Raw genomic sequence first — 15,750 nt, forward strand, 5'->3', positions numbered from 1 at the left:
GACTAGTCATTCCCCATTTCTCTCTTCCCTCAGTCATTGGTAACCATCATTCTTCTATTTGATTCTATGAATTTGATTATTTTAGATACCACATAAAAATGGAATCATGCAGTGTTTATTTTTCTGTGACTGGCTTATGTCATTTACCATAATGCCCTCAAGGGTCATTCATGTTGTCACATATCGCAGAATTTTATTTTTTTTAAAACTGGATACTATTTTATATGTGTAAATACCACTTTTTCTTTATCCATTTGACTGTCAGTGGATATTTAGGTTGTTTCCACAGCTTAGTTATTGTGAAAATGCTGTGAATATTGTATTAATATCACTTTCAGATCCTGATTTCAGTTCTTTGGGATAGATACCCGAAAGTGGGATTTCTGGATCACATGACTGTTTTGCTTTTAATTTTTTGAGAAACTCCCATACTGTTTTCCATAGTGGCTGTGTCATGTTGCATTCCTACAACAGTGAATAAGGGTTTCAATTTCTTCCTACTTATACATTTGTCTCCACCAACATATTTCATCTTAAATGATTTGTTTTTGTTCCTTCTGATCGATTTGTGCATGTGGCTACGTGTGGTTCCCTGTGCCTATTGGTATCTGCTACTTGTTACTGGCTGTGACCCTATCATTTCGGCTCCAACCAGTGTTGGCCTACAGCTGGGCAGGACTGCACGGAGCCACTCCAGGCCCCGTGGACCCTCTGGCCACTCTGGTCTGGACTCATTCCGCCTTACCATCCATCCTCCTCACCAGGGCTTATCTGGAACTTTACCAGCTCCCAAGGGTAAAGATAGGTCACTGGTCAGATGACCATGTGCCTTTAACTGCTGTCCCTGATCTGTGTGTACTGGCTTTGAGGGAGGATTCTTGTGGCTTCTTTTTACTCCTGGTTTATATTTAAGTAAAGATTAGATTTGCTACACTAGTCTCACTGACACATGAAAGGTTGGGTGTGCATGATTAGATAGTATGCCACAAAACCAATGGACTATAGAAGTCAATTGGGCCAAATATATGTGATCAAATGGAGCATTCACATTTAAATGGCTGTAAGTTTTGTAAAGGTCAGTTAAAGGATCATCGCAAGTATTTGAGTATCCATGACCTGCAAGCTGGGTTGGCCAAAATGTTTGTTTGAGTTTTTCCATAACGTCTTACCCAATATTATGCCAGGTAATTTGGGGAATACAAAGGTGTGATGTCAAAGGCTGGAATGCAGAAACAACTGAATCAGATTGTCAAATATTGTGCTAAAAAACAAACTGTGGTGAGGGCCAAGAGGCATGTGAAAAAATGCTCAGTGTCACTAATTATTAAGGAAATGCAAATCAAAACTAAATGAGATATCAGTTCACACTGGTTAGAATGGCCATCATTAAAAATCTACAAATAAATTCTGGAAAGGGTGTGGGGAAAAGGGAACCCTCCTGCATTGTTGGTGGGAGTGTAAATTGGTATAGTCACACATGGAGGTTCCTTAAAAAACTAAATAGAACTACCATATGACCCAGCAATTCAACTCCAAGGCATATCTCTGAAGAAAACCATAATTTGAAAAGATACGTGCACCCCAGTGTTCACTGCAGCACTGCTTACAGTAGCCAGGACATGGAAGCAACCTAAATGTCCATCAGCAGAGGGATGGATAAAGAAGATGTGGCACATACATACAATAGTATACTACTCAGCCATAAAAATGAACAAAATAATGCCATTTGCAGCAACATGGATGGACCTAGAGATTGTCACACTGAGTGAAGTAAGTCAGACAGAGAAAGACAGATATCATATTAAACCATTTATATGTGGAATCTAAAAAAAAAGGTACAAATGAACTTATCTGCAAAACAGAAATAGAATTACAGATGTAAAAAATAAACTTACAGTTGCCAGGGGGGAAGGGGGGAAGGATAAATAGGAAGATTGAGATTGACACATATATACTACTATATATAAAATAGATAACTGATAGATAACTAATAAGGACCTGTTGTTTAGCACAGGGAACTCTACTCAGTACTCTGTAATGGTCTATATGGGAAAAGAGTCTAAAGAAGAGTGGATATAAGTATATGTGTAACAGATTCATTTTACTGGACACCTGAAAGTAACACAAAATTATAAATCAACTATACTCTGGTAAAATTTTAAAAAATTTCTATGCATTGTCCATAGCAAATATTGAATATCTTTGTTAAATAAAGTGAAGAAACTACAAAAAGAAAAAGAAAAAAAGTATGCTGAATGAAGATGATTAGAAAAAGGAGCTTAGCATGGGCTCATACTAAGATGGGATACATGGTCACTTAAATGTACAGATAAAATGATCTATACAAATGATCACTTCTGTGTCTTTGCAGATCAGATATAATGATAATTGGTGGTTTGTGTAGAGTATATCTTCACTGGCCAAGTAAATTATGGCATGCTAGTTTAAGAAAATATATGCAGATTTATCTACAGTAGGATCTTTCTTAGCTTTTTTGAATGATACTTTCTAAACTCCAAGAGAGAGAGATGAGTTTTCTGACATCCCACATGTTTTGCACCTCAGAAACATTTGTATATGAGATATCTTCCAGAACTAGTTTTTAGAAAGTCTGGAGACAATAGTTTGACATTTTTCAAGTCATCTGCCTGTCATTTCATGTTTTTCTTTAAGTCTGAAGAGAAAATCTAGGTAGCATGATGTAATGGAAAAGTAACTGGAGAGTAGCTCAAGATCTAGGCTTATCACTCATGGTTGTTTTGTTTTCACCTACTAGGAAGGTAAATCTACCCCTGCTTTCCTTAAAAAAAAAGTGAACCTAACTTGAGACTTCTTGACCCAGAATCTGCACCAGTCAAAGGATTTCAGGTTTTCTAAGTTAGGGAAGAAATACAGGTGTAAAAACTCTTTAGGTGCATTCTCTACATGCATTTTTCTTTTTTTCTCAAAATACTTGGCTCTGAGCATTTATCTTCTGGCTCATTTTGTGTTTGCCCAGAAAAAACTCCTCTGTGGAACCCACTGTTGGAAGAGCTCTAAAGGGATGTGTCAGTTCTTCTATCTTACACATGAAGAATATAAACTTTCTTTGGAGATTGACCTTCTCTTGGGTTGTAGTAGAAGTTAGAGACATACAGTCACCTGATTCAGAGTCTGTGCCACTTCCTATAGTGGCACACAGCAACCCTAGGAGATCTCTGAGGGTTGAATCCCTTGACATAAGGCTAACCTATGGGAAATGCCCAGGGGAAATTCATCAGTTTCACCCAGATCCTCCTATTCTTCTCAGACTGCTGCTGCTGCTGCTAAGTCACTTCAGTCGTGTCCGACTCTGTGTGACCCCATAGACGGAAGCCCACCAGGCTCCCCCGTCCCTGGGATTCTCCAGGCAAGAACACTGGAGTGGGTTGCCATTTCCTTCTCCAATGTGTGAAAGTGGAAAGTGAAAAGTGAAAGTGAAGTCTCTCAGTCGTGTCCGACCCTTAGCGACCCCACGGACTGCAGCCTACCAGGCTCCTCCATTCATGGGATTTTCTAGGCAATAGTACTGGAGTGGCTTGCCATTGCCTTCTCCGCTTCTCAGACTACTCAACTTAAATATAGTTACTCTTATCTCTTGGGGAAAAATATTGAACACAAGCAATTAGGATTCAAAAACTCCATCAGTCTGTTAGGGATTTACCTAATTGTTCCAGAATGACACTCCTCCTCCCCCTCCCAAACACAAACAAATAAAAAACCCCTATCAATAGATCTTAGATTCCACTCTCTCAAGGGTCCCAGGAAATGATTGAGTTTAACACTTGAGGGTTTCAGAATAAGCGCTGGGGAAAATGCATGGTGTCTGTAAACCTCAAGCAATTTAGCTGTGGCTGCCGAGGCATCCACAGAAAGAGGTTTTCAATTGGTATATTTATACTTTCTTTACTTAGTATTGATTCTAAATAAGGATAAAACCCACCCTTGATGGGAAGACTATGAGTAAGAACAGATGAATTAAAGTTTGTTTTATCTTCCCACTTTCCTTCGGCTGTAGCCAAAAAAAGCCTTCCTTTTAGAGGCAAACGGGATGTATTCTAGTGGTGGTAGCCACGGCTTTCAGAACAGCTAAAGGATTAAGTGGTAGGATGGCCAAGGGCAACAGGGGTGTTGGGTCCTGGTGCAAGTCCAGGGTTATAGAAATTTTTGTCTATAAAACTAGGGGAAACAGACCATCTTGAAGGCCCACAGTCCTATGAACTTGCTCTCCGAAATGCTGTGTATTGATGCCCAAACCTGCTACTTTCTAAACCGTGTATTCCTCTTAAAACACCTGCTTTGGAGTCATTGATAAAGCAAGTGCTCTCTCTCTCCCTTAGGTCTTGCATCAGACAAATTTCACCTTATGTATTTGCTTATTGATTATTTGTAGGACTGAGAATAATCTGTGGGTAATTTACCTTATGTCAGAAAATGAGTGGAGAGAATGAATGACCAAGGTATGATTGTTTAGACATTGTTTGCTCATAGTTGTGTGTGTGCGTGTTATATGTTCTTGTTGCTAAGTTGTATCCGACTCTTTTGCAACCCCATGGACTGTAGCCCACCACACTCTGTCCATTCTCCAGGCAAGAATACTGGAGTGGGTTGTCATTTCCTTCTCCAAGGGATCTTCCCTACCCAGGGATCGAACCTGTGTCTCTTGCATTGGCAGGTGGACTCTTTGCCACAGAGCCACCAGGGAAGCCCATATGTGTTACTGTAAAACGTCAAGTCAAACCCACTCAAATATGAATTGTGATGATTCTATAAAACAAAGATAGCGTTCAAGTTCATCTGTGTTTCTGGTATGCAGTAAAGTTGGTGAATATGCAGAGATTGTGTCCATACTTTAAAGAACAATCTTTTCCAACACTCTGGTCATTCTACCCCTACCTAGATAGAGTCCACACCTACCTGCAGCCTATTTTTAAGTTCAAGCACACAGCTACTCTACCCTGTGAAGTGACATTGCTAGGGCTTGACTGATAAGATTTCACATCCTGCAGTTCCCTTCATCTCCTCCTATTGCCCCTTATCTTATATGGTTTATTTAAAATGTCCTGATTAAGGTCAACCCTCTTTCTCTACGATTCAAATTCACTGTTTTCTTTCCCAGAGTTTCAGAGTTCAGGAGTTCCATGATAATTTACTCATACCTCCAATAGAGTACTTATTTCATTCTGCCTGATATTATAGTAAGATATTGAAAGAGGGATAATAACAAAATAGAAAAAGAATAGTCTTTGGAAATACAGAAGAGATTTCAGCTTTGGAAAACTCTAGCTGAAAAATGTTAGACAAGTTATTGGGTCCGTTTACATCTTAGTTTTCTTCTCTCTAAAATGAGCATAATAATGACCTTGCCATTTTTTGTCATCATAAAATGAGCTAATAGATATAAAGAGCCTTGCACCATGCTTATTGGGTGGTGGGTAATAATTACAGACTGTTATTATTAATAAGAATGATATAGAAATTTTATCTTTCTGTCATTTTTGTAATGTTTTCATTTTTGGAAAACTGTATCTGTTTCAAAAATATTTGTCGAAGAAAGAAATAACTCCCTTGGCATATTTTAAATTCCTATTATCCTTATCAGTTCAGTTCAGTTCAGTTCAGTTGCTCAGTCGTGTCCGACTCTTTGCAACCCCCTGAACACAGCACACCAGGCCTCCCTGTCCATCACCAACTCCCGGAGTTCACTCAAACTCACGTCCATTGAGTCGGTGATGCCATCCAACCATCTCATCCTCTGTCGTCCCTTTCTCCTCCTGCCCCCAATCCCTCCCAGCATCAGAGTCATTTCCAGTGAGTCAACTGTTTGCATGAGGTGGCCAAAGTATTGGAGTTTCAGCTTTAGCATCAGTCCTTCCAATGAACACCCAGGACTGATCTCCTTTAGAATGGACTGGTTGGATTTCCTTGCAGTCCAAGGGACTCTCAAGAGGCTTCTCCAACACCACAGTTCAAAACCATCAATTCTTCGGCAATCAGCTTTCTTCACAGTCCAACTCTCACACCCATACATGCACTGGAAAAACCATAGCCTTGACTAGATGGACCTTTGTTGGTAAAGTAATGTCTCTGCTTTTTAATATGCTATCTAGGTTGGTCATAACTTTCCTTCCAAGGAATAAGCGTCTATAGAGCTGCTACAAAATTTCATGCAATCTACTCAATGAATAAATTATAGAATTGTTTGATGATGTAAGCAGAGGTGTGATGATACAGTGACATGATTGTTCCAGACTATTTCATTTATTCACCAACATAGCAGTTCCATGGGACAACACTTGGGACTGACAAATTTATCTTGAGAATTTTCTGTGCAATGGGCTCTGTACTTGGAGGACAGCAGTGGTCAGCAGTAGCAATTGGTAATTATTGATCATCAGTGATTTTACCTGGGCCTAAACTCCAATACTTTGGCCACCTCATGCGACGAGTTGACTCACTGGAAAAGAGTCTGATGCTAGGAGGTATTGGGGGTGGGAGGAGATGGGGACGACAGAGAATGAGATGGCTGGATGGAATCACCGACTCGATGGACATGAGTTTGAGTGAACTCCGGGAGTTGGTGATAGACAGGGAGGCCTGGCGTGCTGTGATTCATGGGGTCGCAAAGAGTCAGACACGACTGAGCGACTGAACTGAACTGAACTGAAACATAGTGTTTTAGATGGATTAATTGTTGCAAGCAATACCAAAAATGATTTTATGAGGAAGATAGTAGTAGTGTCTTCAGTTTACAAAATTGAAAGCCCAAAGAGGTGAAATAACCAATCCAAGTTTATGGAGATATAATGGCCGACACTGTACTCAGACTCAGGCACCTGACTCACCAGATCCACTGTTCCTGCTCTGTCAGGTAAGACTTTATCTTCAGGCAGTTTCCACTCTAATCAAATAAAGGCAGTCAATGTAATGTAATACACTCTCCAGTCTGAGACGATTCAGAGCACATAGGAGATGCCATCAGAAAAGCAATGGACTTGCTAGGAATTCTGACTCCCCACTTCCCCCAGTTACTTCCTCTGTTAGACTTGAAAATCTCTTGGCTCGTTATTGGTGGGTTTTCCCCTCACTTTCTCATAGAACTACTGTGATTCATTTAGCTGGAGGTTTCAACTGTGAGGGAAAATACCAGTCTTTGGTTGTGTTACTCATTGGCTATGTAGAGGAGTTACATGCGATCACTCAAAGACATCAAACATTTGATTGAGTTCATAATAATGCTGCTTCTGACATCTGAACTCGGTAACCCCTCTGCTATCTCTAGTTCCTCTGAAAAACAGTTCTGCAAACACAGCAGTAGATGTTCTCAGAATACTTTCTGCATGGACTTTGATTCTTTCGAGTGTGGGTCTGGGAAAAACCAGAGAAAAGATATAATAGTATAGCAGCAGCAGGCTGGCCAGACTTGTTCACATTCTATGTGTACAATAGCTATTCTCAGAGTCACTTAAAGAAACCATCAGGATTCCAAGGAGAAGGAATGATCAAATACATATATACACTATTGTGTACAAAATAGATAACTAATGAGAACCTCCTGTATAACACAGGGAACTCTACTCAATGATCTGTGGTGACATAGAGGGGATATATGTATATGTGTAGCTGATTCACTTTGCTGTACAGCAGAAATTAGCACAACGTTGTAAAGCAGCTAAATTGTAATTTTAAAAAAGCCTCTTGGAAAATAAATAGTTGTCTTTCTTTCAGCTGTCAGGGATGAGACTAGACATTGCCCCCTTCTAGTGACTCATGTTAAGTTCTTTACACACAAGTTTTCCCTGGATTAAGATTTTTAACTTTTTGTTACATTCCTTTGTTTGTACCTTGTCTTAGGGGCTGCCTACCTGATTAATGAATGCATTCATACCTGATTGCCATTTGACAGAGAGAAAGTTAGTTCTGATACAAAGAGATGGAAGGGAGGAATCCAAAACACAGATGGAGACGATCTAAGGCATGCTGGAAGGCATTATTAACCAAAGGAAGAATATCCTTACAGCTGGGGAAAAGGGAGCTAGGAAAGAACAAGCCAAATTCCCTTTTGCCTTGAGCTGGTTCAGTTGTCTTGTCGATAAATATTACAACCATTCATTCATTCTTTATTTAGCCTTTGCTCTCCTCCAGACACTAGAGGAGGGCATGGCAACCCACTCCAGTATTCTTGCCAGGGAGATTCCATGGACAGAAGAGCCCTGGTGGGCTATAGTCCATGGGGTCACAGTGAGTTGGATAGCACTGAGCATTCATGCTGCTTCTCCAGATATGGTACCAGGCAGTCACCAAGAGAAATGCAAAGAGGAAGGAAACTTGATGCCTCCTTCAGGTTCAATCTAGCACTGGACACATGCGTGCACAACTAGGGTTACAGAAAGGCTGATTGTACAAAGTATAGAAGTGTACACAGTGGCTTCGAGTCATGGAACCGGTGTCCTTTTTATCTGGGTCTCCATAAAGCGAAATAGGAAATGGAGAGGCAGGCTGGCCTAGGAGTCTGGGAGGAAGTTCACCTCCTGCTCGGTGGAATTGCCTTCAGTGCTGTGTACTCGCCAACATCCTGGGAAAACCTGAAGGCAGTCCCTTGGCCTCCTGGGAATTTATGTCACATGTTTTGCTAAGTATGTCTGAGGCAGGGGTGTGCAGGGAAATAATTAGAATCTAGCAATTAGAGCTAAATATTTTGTATTTTTTTATGTGCCAGATACCATTCTAGTCTATTTAATGATCTTGGCAACCCTACAAGTGCTTTTATTATTCTCATTTTACAGATAAACTAATTCTGAAGGAAATTCAATAATATGCTCACGGACACACAAGTGACATGGCAGAGCTGCGATTGCCTCCAGTAGTTCAACTTTATGTCCTAAGCCTTAATCATTCTTTCTGGATACCCAATACCTCATAATGCAGGTAAGTGGAATCTCCATTTGCAAGAAGCTCTGAAAGAATATACCATGATAGGGATCCAGAGGGATCTGTGGGAATGCTAACTGTTGGAAAGTGAAGTATGTACCATCCTGGGATAGACATAGTCCTTTGGTTTGGGGAGATAGGGGAAGCCAAGTGAGAAAGACTTAAGCATCACTAGTGGTTGGAAGCAGGTGTCTGGTTAAAAGGACTTGGAATAGAATAGTGTCTTCCCAGTGATACAAAAACTGAGTTTTGCATACTACTTATGAACCCATTTTGAAGGAAGGATGTGGTGATGTGCATTGAGCCTAAAATCTCTTATTCTCTCTTCAGCCAGGCAGATATCTTTCATCATTTTACTGTTCAGATTCAATATTAGTATCAGTTGAATAGGAAAACAGTAATCACTTTTTTAGTTCAAGGGATGAGTTTAAACAAATATTTTTGTTTTGTCTGTGGGAAGCTGTAATGAAATGGAACTAGCCTTCCAAATGCAGGTTGCAATATGTAATTAGGTAGATAAACATGGCTGTAGAAGTTCGAACTGCATGAACCTTTAGCAAAAAGCAGAGAAAAGAATATTATAGACGTCTATTGGTGAGGATATAACTCTGACTGTGGCCCGATGAGCGGTGTTTCCTTGATGATAGCTTTGCCTCTTAACTTTAGTAAATATGTGACTTTGTTTAGTGCCCTGAAAGAGTGTGTTTTCAGTTGAAGATAGTCATTATTCATTTTAGCTTTGGACATCAGAACTAAAAGGCACTGATGTCAAACCTCTTATTCACTTAAGATTTCTTAAGGAGCATCTTGACTTCAGGTAGAAAAGAAACACAATTAGGGTGCAAAACAAAAATCTGATTCTAATATTTTATACACAAGATTTGTATCTTTCTTGAAATGAGGGGGAGTCTGAAAAAAAGTGTGGTTTCTTTCAACCCTGTGTTTCCTCCAGCATTTTTATTGAACTGAGTTGTAGAGTGTTCTCTTTAGCCAGGTTTCTCCTTGGTATTTTTGTCCCTTTGAGCCTTCTCAGTTCAGTTCAGTTCAGTCGCTCAGTCGTGTCCGACTCTCCACGACCCCATGAATCACAGCACGCCAGGCCTCCCTGTCCATCACTAACTCCCGGAGTTCACTCAAACTCATGTCCACAGAGTCGGTGATGCCATCCAGCCATCTCATTCTCCGTCGTCCCCTTCTCTTCCCGCCCCCAACCTTTCCCAGCATCAGAGTCTTTTCCAGTGAGTCAACTCGTCGCATGAGGTGGCCAAAGTATTGGAGTTTCAGCTTTAGCATCAGTCCTTCCAATGAACATCCAGGATTGATCTCCTTTAGAATGGACTGGTTGGATCTCCTTGCAGTCCAAGGGACTCTCAAGAGTCTTCTCCAACACCACAGTTCAAAAGCATCGATTCTTTGGCGATCAGCTTTCTGCACAGTCCAACTCTCACATCCATACATGACCACGGGAAAAACCATTGCCTTGACTAGACGGACCTTGGAAGGCAAAGTAATGTCTCTGCTTTTTAATATACTATCAAGGTTGGTCATAACTTTCCTTCCAAGGAGCAAGCGTCTTTTAATTTCATGGCTGCAATCAGCATCTGCAGTGATTTTGGAGCTGAAAAAAATAAAGTCTGACACTGTTTCCACTGTTTTTCCATCTATTTCCCATGAAGTGATGGTACCAGATGCCATGATCTTCATTTTCTGAATGTTGAACTTCAAGCCAACCTTTTCACTCTCCTCTTTCACTTTCAATAAGAGGCTTTTGAGTTCCTCTTCACTTTCTGCCATAAGGGTAGTGTCATCTGCATATCTGAGGTTATTGATATTTCTCCCAGCAATCTTTAGATATGGTTTTTTAATTATTGTACATCTGATAGGTGAAAATGTCATGTTAGTGTTGTTTTAATTATTTCTAGTTCCTTGGTAATCACAAAGATGAATATCTTTCAATATTTACTGATGATTTGCTCTCTTTTTTTTGAACTGTCTACTCAAATTCTTTGTGCATTTTCCCTAGTGGTTTCAATGTTATTCTTAGACTTGTAAGAGCTGTTAATATTGTGAGTGTTGGTATTTTTTATAAATATTTTCCCCCACTTTTCTATTTTTTGAAGAATCTTTATGATATTTTTCAAAGTAATTTGAAAGATTTAGTAAAATCTATCAATGTTTGTATATGCATCCTTTGAGTTTTGTGTCTTCCTTAAAAAGACTTTGATGTGTGTGTGTATGTGTGTGTGTGTATGTGTAAGTGTGTTTGTGTGTCTGTGCCTCTCTGGTGGCACAGCAGGTAAAGAATCTGCCTGCAATGCTAGAGATGCAGGACATAACGGTTTTAATCCCTGGGTCGGGAAGATCCTACAAAGGAGGGCATGGCAACCCATTCCAGTATTCTTGCCTGGAGAACTCTATGGACAGAGGAGCTTGGCGGGCTACAGCCCATAGGGTCGCAAAGAGTCAGACAGGACTGAAGTGACAGCACACAGCACAGTGCTTTCTGTTCATAAATCAGTCCAAAATTTGATAATAGTCTTATTAGAATCTTTTTCCTTCTACTACTTTTTGAAGCTTCTGTTATATATTTGATTCTTTCATTTGTGTATATAATGAAATAAACAGCTTATTTTTTCAAATAGATGTCTACTTTTTCTATATGCATTTTAAGTAGCAAGAAATTAAACCTCTAAATTGAGCTATCACCTCTATACACACACACACATATGTATGTTCATTTCCAGACTTTTATATTCTGTTTCAGTTAGTCAACTCCTGTTAGTCACCCCAATGTTTTAATAACTGTCACTTTTCATTTTGATTTGGTACATTGAGTTTTGTCTTTTTGTTTGGCTTGGAATCTGTTCTTTTGATGACTTTGGGAAGAGCTAGTCAATATCCTTTTGAAAACGCTCAGTGGACTTTTGATGGAATCAATAGTATATGTAGACCCACTAGAGATAGAAGAGCCATCTTTCCAAACAAGGGTGTCTCCTGGCACAGGATGTCAGCCCTCATGGTATCATGAACTGCTGCCTCTAAAATGTTTGCATTGCTTAACACTCCCAAAGTTAACACAGAAGAAAAATATTTTCCTTCTCTCTCTTAATAAATGTTAAGTCAAAACCCTGCTTTATTTCATCTGCAAAACGAAGCTAAGATTCTAGGATGTCTGCCTGGGTGAGTTCTGGGCATGTCATTTGAGAAGCTTTGCCATCTGGCTTTAGAGGTGATTCACCCTGGGGTTCCTGCAGGATGTCAAAATGTTGGAAAAATTATGAAAACCTGGGACTAGATTATTTAGATGAAATTCATTACATGTTCAATGAAGATCAGTTTTTATTGGATTGTATAGCTTTTATCTAAAGCTGTGCACACATGACTTAGAGAGTGCCACTCAATTCAGTTAATTCTCATTCAGGAAAATTATCAGTAAAATTCGACAAGACAACATACAAATGTGTTCAGTTCAGTTCAGTCGCTTAGTCATGTCCGACTCTCCGCGACCCCATGAACCACAGCACGCCAGGCCTCCCTGTCCATCACCAACTCCTGGAGTTCACTCAAACTCATGTCCATCGAGTCGGTGATGCCATCCAGCCATCTCATTCTCTGTCGTCTCCGTCTCCTCCCACCCCGAATCCCTCCCAGCATCAGACTCTTCCAGTGAGTCAACTCGTTGCATAAGGTGGCCAAAGTATTGGAGTTTCAGCTTTAGCATCAGTCCTTCCAATGAACACCCAGAATTGATCTCCTTTAGAATGGACTGGTTGGATTTCCTTGCAGTCCAAGGGACTCTGAAGAGTCTTCTCCAACACCACAGTTCAAAAGCATCAATTCTTCGGCAATCAGCTTTCTTCACAGTCCAAATCTCACATCCATACATGACCACGGGAAAAACCATAGCCTTGACTAGACGGACCTTGGTTGGCAAAGTAATGTCTCTGCTTTTTAATATGCTATCTAGGCTGGTCATAACTTTCCTTCCAAGGAGTAAGCGTCTTTTAATTTCCTGGCTGCAGTCAGCATCTGCAGTGATTTTGGAGCCCCAAAAAATAAAGTCTGACACTGTTTCCACTATTTCCCCATCTATTTCCCATGAAGTGATGGGATCAGATGCCATGATCTTCATTTTCTGAATGTTGAACTTCAAGCCAACCTTTTCACTCTACTCTTTCACTTTCATCAAGAGGCCTTTGAGTTCCTCTTCACTTTCTGCCATAAGGGTGGTGTCATCTGCATATCTGAGGTTATTGATATTTCTCCCAGCAATCTTGATTCCAGCTTGTGCTTCTTCCAGCCCAGCGTTCCTCATGATGTACTCTGCATATAAGTTAAATAAGCAGGGTGACAATATACAACCATGACGTACTTCTTTTCCTATTTGGAACCAGTCTGTTGTTCCATGTCCATTACTAACTGTTGCTTCCTGACCTGCATACAGGTTTCTCAACAGGCAGGTCAGGTGGTCTGGTATTCCCATCTCTTTCAGAATTTTCCACAGTTTACAAATGTGTTATATGACATTATATAAACCAAAATTATTAGATAAATGAATAGACACTCCCCTTTTCATTTTCTTTCCTTCCTTCCAACAATGCCTTGTTTTATTTTTAAAAGATTGGAGAAAATAGATCCGTTCTCCACAGTGGTGGTGGTGGTGTTTAGTTGCTGAGTCATGTCTGACTCTTTTGCAACCCCATGGACTGTAGCCCACCAGGCTTTTCTGACCGTGGGACTTCCTGGGCAAGAATTCTGGAGTGGGTTGCCATTTCCTTCTCCAGGGAATCTCCCGACCCAGAGATCGAACTTGTGTCTCCGACATTGGCAGGGAGATTCTTTACCACTGAGCCACCTAGGAAGACCCTTCTAAAGTGTAGTTTTTATTTATTATAACATTGTGAATTTTACAAATTTCAGGCAAATCTGAATGTTCAAACAACTTGAGCAAATATATTTTGTATATCCATAAAACATCATTATTATACAGCATTTTTTTAAAAATTTACTTTATTTTTGGCTGTGCTGAGTTTCCGTCACTGTGTGCGAGCTTTCTTTAGTTGCAGTGTGCAGGCTTCTCACTGCAGTGGTTTCTCTTGTTGCAGAGCACAGGCTCTGAGTTGTGCAAATCTCAGTAGTTGCAACCCACGTGGGCTCAGTAGTTGTGGCTTGTGGGCTCCAGAGTGCAGGTTCAGTAGTTGTGTCACGTGGGCTTAGTTGCCCCACGGCATGTGGAATCTTCCTGAACCAGGGATGAAACCCATGTCCTCTGCATTGGCAGGTGGGTTCTTTACCACTGGACTACCAGGGAAGTCACAATACAACAGTTAAAACATTGAGATAGAACTTGTAGTATGTGTGACATGAAAGGTAGAATAGAAATTATTGAACAGCTGGATCAATCTGTTGGGAGCATATGGAATAGGATCCATTTTTGTTTAAAATAATTTATAAAAATTTCTATTAAACACACAGACATATCTAAAGAAATATGAAAAATAAGCACTGAACCTTGGATTTGGGAAATATACAATTATAATTCTACCATATACATAAGCAGCAGCAAACATTTTATAATGGACATACATAAGTTCTTTGGGCTGCCCACGTGGTACTAGTAGTAAAGAACCCACCTGCCAATGCAGGAGACATAAGAGACATGGGTTTGATCCCTGGGTTGGGAAGATCCTCTGCAGGAGGGCATGGCAAACCACTCCAGAATTCTTGCCTGGAGAATCCCAATAGACAGAGGAGCCTGGAGGACTAGAGTCCCTAGGGTTGCACAGACTCAGACACAACTTAAATGACTTAGCCCGCAAGAACACATGTAAGCTCTATAATGAAAATCAATAAGAATTTTCATTTGGAAAAAATAGTTTTTAGATTAGTTAATAATAGTTTTACTTCCTATTATAACCTTTTGTTATAGTCATAGATTATTGAGAGTTTATTATGCCTCAGAAATCATGTTTTATTCTACTATAGCACTATCTGTAGATGGAGAAACTCTATACAGTCAGCAAAAACAAGACCAGGAGCTGACTGTGGCTCAGATCATGAACTCCTTATTGCAAACTTCAGACTTAATTTGAAGAAAGTAGGGAAAACCACTCGGTCATTCAGCTATGACCTAACTCAAATCCCTTATGATTATGCAGTGGAAGTAACAAATAGATTCAAGGGATTAGATCTGACAGATAGAGTCCCTGAGGAACTATGGATGGAGGTTCATGACGTTGTACAGGAGGCAGTGATCAAGACCATCCCCAAGAAAAAGAAATATAAAAAGTCAAAAATGCTTGTATGAAGAGGCCTTACAAATAACTGAGAAAAGAAGCTAAAGGCAAAGGAGAAAAGAAAAGATATACACATTTGAATGCAGAGTTCCAAAGAATAGCAAGGAGAGATAAGAAAGCCTTCCTCAGTGATCATTGCAAAGAAATAGAGGAAAACAATAGAATGGGAAAGACTAGAGAGCTCTTTAAGAAAATTAGAGATACCAAAGGAACATTTCATGCAAAGATGGGCACAATAAATGGTCCAGAAATGGTATGGACCTAACAGAAGCAGAAGATATTAAGAAGAGGTGGCAAGAATACACAGAAGAACTATATAAAAAAGGTATTCACGCCCCGAATAACCATGATGGTGTGATCACTGGACTAGAGCCAGACTTCCTGGAATGTGAAGTCAAGTGGACCTTGAACATCACTACGAACAAAGCTAGTGGAGGTGATGGAATTCCAATTGAGCTGTTTCAAATCCTAAAAGATGATGTTATGAAAGTGCTGCACTCAATAT

The 15,750-nt window shown here is 40.1% G+C and overlaps 1 protein-coding gene across 7 annotated transcripts in view; it reads left to right on the plus strand.

Moving 5' to 3' along the window:
* The window catches only part of COLEC10 (collectin subfamily member 10), a 529,589-nt gene that overhangs the window by 169,847 nt on the left and 343,992 nt on the right, over window positions 1–15,750 (plus strand). For all 7 annotated transcript variants that reach the window (XR_008686681.2, XR_016039344.1, XM_088844772.1 and 4 more), the window contains one exon: window positions 8,805–8,946. The gene's annotated coding sequence lies outside the window, so the exon portion shown is untranslated. The remainder of the gene's footprint in view (window positions 1–8,804; window positions 8,947–15,750) is intronic.

Source organism: Moschus berezovskii, chromosome 16, assembly GCF_049115385.1.
Source record: "Moschus berezovskii isolate FMDL1 chromosome 16, NW_MosBer_1.0, whole genome shotgun sequence".
Classification (NCBI taxonomy): domain Eukaryota; kingdom Metazoa; phylum Chordata; class Mammalia; order Artiodactyla; family Moschidae; genus Moschus; species Moschus berezovskii.